General features: G+C 43.9%; 1 pseudogene; it reads right to left on the bottom strand.

The window, feature by feature from the left end:
- Positions 1-448: 448 nt before the first annotated feature.
- On the bottom strand, positions 449-1030 carry LOC148010174 (IN2-2 protein pseudogene; annotated as a pseudogene).
- Between the last annotated feature and the right edge of the window lie 3852 nt (positions 1031-4882).

Genomic DNA, 4882 nt, shown 5'->3' on the forward strand with positions numbered 1-4882 from the left:
TGTTGCAGCACAGCACTGCCTATTGAGAATAATGGTCCACCATTGTCCAGAAATGGTGGTCCACGTGCTTCAGTTGCTCTAGCTCCCACTACTGCTCCAACTGGTGATACACATCCTCCATAAGAAGTGAAGATGGAGACCAGGCACAACTACTCTACGTTGTCGAAGGATTTATGAAAGCAATGTCACGTCTTCAGAAGACTTTGATAAATTTCTGGATAGAAGATCAGCAAAGATGCGAAGATGGAAAAAATCTTTATACAAAGCTGGTGTCACTATTTTAACAGTGACCAGTTGAGCTAGTAGCCCTTTTCCAGTATAAGCTATTGCATGGGACCAGCTAGTTTACAGCCTGGAGTGTTGGAAATAGTATACGGTTGATAGATACAAAGCCTTTTATACTACAGATAGAGTATTGACTGACAAAGTAGAACTACAATCATCACGTTCATATCATCCAACTCAGTTCTGAATGCTTTATAACCTCTCCATGCACCTTTCCTGTTTGGTGAAAAAGATGGCATTGCTCCAGTAGCTTCATCTCTCCTATCGTAACTTCAATGGGTACTCTTGTGTCAATTCTATGCACATAGTAGAGATCGATACAGTCCACACCCAATCTCTTCAAGCTTGCCTCACAGCAGGCACGAACATATGTGGGATCACCTCTGAATGTTCGTTGTCCATTTTCTATAGTGATTCCAAATTTTGTAGCCAATTGGACTTTGTCTCATATTCCCTTAAGTGCTTTGTCTAGAAGGATTTCATTGAGATGCGGTCCATAGGCATCCGAGGTGTCGAGGAAGGTGACACCCAGCTCTGTGACTGCGTAGTGGATGAGGTCGATCATGTCCTGCTCGGGCTTGGGGGGGCCGTATGAGAGCGTAGTGGATAAGGTCGATCATGTCCTGCTCGGGCTTGGGGGGCCATATGAGAAGGACATGCCTATGCAATCGAGCCCCTGGGCAGACATTACCAGTCCCTGTGACCCGAGCTTGGTACGAGGCACCGCTGGGAGGGAGGTTGCCATAGCTCTCTCGCTACTACTCTTCTCCCACAGCAACGTTCGATCGCTTCCTCCAATTCATAGCAGTGTTTGCTTTTACCAATCCCCTCTCCCTCAGCTGTCAAAGCATACTATTCATCAAAGTCGCTGAGCAAACGAGTCCCTTTTTTTAACCAGTAAAACGGCTGCTTATCCAGTCGTCACAGCAATGAAGTAAAAAATCTCTTCATTTCTTTCGTGCAGCTCCTCTGTTCTCCCCTGTCCTCCATTTCCTTTCCTTCTTTTCTGTAATCCCCCTTTTCCGAGAAAGCTTTCTTCCCCCAACAACGATTCCCCTACGGCTGGTTCTTCTACCCTGCCCTTTGTGCCTGTTCCGAAATGGGCATCGTAGACGCCACAGAAGGCTCTGATTGATCGCCAAGACAGGAGATAGGAGGACTAAGCAGCAACGAGACCTGACAAGAAGCGAACATGGTTTCTATAGAGGACCTTCCTGCGATTCATGGCAGAGCTGTCTGCACCACCAGCTATCATCTATTTATCCTCCGAACATGAACATAAATTCCAAAGACCTGACAGTCGGTGAATTGGAACCAGAATGCATCGCTTCATCTCCACAGCAGCGAGATATGCTTCGCTATGCTTCCTTAATTGATCCTCTCTCCATCCAGTCGAAACATTCTGTTCGTCAAAGTCTCTGAGAAAAACGAGTCCCCCACTGTTCAACCGCAAACCATCATGCTTGATAACCCGGATGCTGGCTGAGGAACTTGCACTGTGAAGAAAATCTGTCATGCAAGCCGCAATGCAGATGACGACGAGACCTGTGATACCAAACACGATGACAGCATTAAGCTTTCTACAGGCACCAAAAGACCTTCAATACGCCATTCCATTTTTCAGTTTCACTGAGTTCCTATCCTTCCCACTAATTGCTTCCCTCATGCTATGGCCATCGAAGCTTCTCTCCACGCCATTCCCTCAGAGTTCCCCTTTTCCATCTACCTTTAATCGATCCTTTCTTTCTTCGAGTAAAAACCCACTGCTCCTCGAAATCGCCCTGTTGAACTGCAGAGTACCGTCTATTTTTTTCCTCGTCCAGCGCAGAGTACCGTCTATTTTCCTCCTGATTCTGATTCTCTGTTCAAAAATAGTATTCTTTTTCCCCCCACAAAGGCTATTTCAAAATAGTTCTTGTTTTGCTTTTGCTTTTTCACGCCCCCTTTGTCCATCATATTCTTGATTTTCTTCGAATCAATTCCCAATCCTTTGAGTCCCCATCACTGCAGAAATGGCAGGGATTCCATGCTCAAGGACAAGCTGCACATGAGCCTCATGTTCATCTGAAAATTCACTGGTCTTCTTAAACTCCCTTGTCGATACCATTTGTATCTTCAGCATAAGCAAACAACTTGGGAAGCTCGGAAAAACCATACTCATTGCAGATCTAGAACCCATTCTCCTTCTAATTTGTTTATACCAAATATCAGATTCAATCCCAAACAGCGCTTGTCTCTTCTGTAAAATTGAACATGAACCAACTGAAAGCAAAATGTTCAAGAAAAGCAAAGCACAACGTCTACGTCTAAGTATGTACAAAGTAACAAATCTCACGCACAACTTTTGGGTGGTTTTCACACCTCGAATGCGCAGCAATACGACATCCACCCCCTCTAATCCTGCGCATCCTCCGGATGGGCCAACTACCCATGATCATTATCATCAAGATCCACAAACAGATCAATCTCTTCGTTATGCATTTTCGGTAGATCAACAAGATTATCTGTCATATCATCTGTCTCTTCCATTGGAATTTCTTGTCGTTGCTCTTCTCTTGAAAATTCTTCCAATGCATAATCCTCATCATTTCTTTTCTTGAAAATCTTGATTCTTTTTCCAGCAATAGGCACTCTAAGCACTGTCCCATCCAATTCAGTTAGCTCATATGTTGCATTATCAAAGACATGTCTGACTATGTACGGCCCAAACCATCTTTTCACCATCTTCCGAAGTGCAGTATGCTGATTTTCAAGGCTGCTATCAAAGACCAATACCCAATCTCCCTCTTCTATTGCTCTAGGCCGCAAGCGATGCCTGTTGTCAAACCTGTCCTTATTTCTTAGTCTAGCAACCTTCAACCTGTCAATAGCTAGCTGAATATCCTCAGGTCTCCTCTCTAACTGTCGAATCCGAAGAGCTAAGAGCTCTTCTCTCGTCAAATCCTCCTGCCAAGGTAAAACTGACCAAGTCAAAGCACAAGTCTCAATCGGCATAACCGGTTTCTGACCATACATCAACTCTGCAGGCATATATCCTGTGGTAACACTATGAGTCGTACGATCAGCCCACAAAGCAAATGGTAGAAGTCTCGGCCATTCTCTAATCCGTCCTCTGCATGCTTTGGCTAATGCTTTCACTATTGGCGGATGCCCTTTTTCACTCTTTCCATTTCCCTCTGGATTGTATGCTGTTGTTAGAGCCAACTTGATTCCTAGCTGAGAGAAAAACTCCCTAGCTTCATCTGCATCCAATTCACCACGATCTGCAGTGATCTTACCCACACAACCATACCTGCAGAAAATTTCCTCCAATAAGAACTTACACACTGCACTAGTGGTCTTTGTTCTCAAAGATCTACCCTCAACATGATTGGTAAGATCCTCTCTAGCCAAAACAATGTACCTCATCTGCCATAGACCCATAGGCATGGTAACCAAATCAACTACCCACTTATAATGAATGCATAGCGGATAGGTCGGATGAAGCTCATCTCGATGACGCATTACTAAATACATCTGGCAGTCTCTGCAAGTCTCAACAAAGTGAGAAACATCTCTATACATGCCTTTCCACCAATATTTCTCCTTGATTTTCTCATAAGTAGCCCATACTCCTCTATGACCAGCCCAAGGACTCTCATGAAACTCCCTCATCACCTGTAACTGTGTCTCTCTATCGCAGACAACCCGTAAAGGTAATCCGCCTCTTTTCTTCGGATGCTTCCAAAGAAATCCGTCCTTGAGAAAATAACCATAGGCTTTCCTTCTGATCTTCTTGAACTCTTCATCTGTCCATTCATCTCTTTTTCTTAGTGTACTAAGGTACCTGCCAATCTGCAACCAATCTCCAACATAGAGTTCTTCTGTGAAAGCCACAATATCATAGACATGACAAACATGATCAACCATAGTGGCTGAAATTTCTGCATCATCCTCTTCTGCAAGTAGAGTCTCCTCATCATCATATCTGGCTCTAGACAACATATCTGCCACTGGATTATCCTTCCCTGCTATGTGTTTAAATTCCGGATTTAATGACTTGATGTATGCAATCCATCTCAACATAGCTATATCCGGAGTAGAGCAACTCGTGATCATACCAATCAATGGCAAGCAATCTGTCTCTACCACAACTGAAGCTCCAATAAAGTACTCCTTGTCATATTTGAGAGCTGTGACAATCCCCAATAACTCCCTCTTGATTTGCGGATATCTCCTCTGTCTCTCGTTTAGGACTTTCGCCCCAAACCGAATAGCATACCTATTTCCATCTGCATCATCTTGACCCACAGCCCAACCTATGCCAATTGGACTAGTGTCAACTGTCAATACAATAGGCTTTCCACAATTATAATCCGCTTTCCTGAGAGTAGGAGCATTCTGCAATAACTTCTTCAATTTCCGCATGGCTTTAGTGTGGCTCTCATCCCAATAAAATTTCTGCCCCTTTCGAAGCAGCTGATACAAACAATCTGCTATGTGTGCAAAATGAGGTATCCAAATCATATAAAACACACAAGCACCAATGAATCTCCGTACCTCTGAAGTAGTAGAACAATACTCTGCAATCTTGCCAATAGCATTCACCTTATCAGGT

The sequence above is a fragment of the Lygodium microphyllum genome, chromosome 30 (genome assembly GCF_053477565.2).
Source record: "Lygodium microphyllum isolate KBCC chromosome 30, Lygodium_microphyllum_v1.1.10, whole genome shotgun sequence".
NCBI lineage: Eukaryota > Viridiplantae > Streptophyta > Polypodiopsida > Schizaeales > Lygodiaceae > Lygodium > Lygodium microphyllum.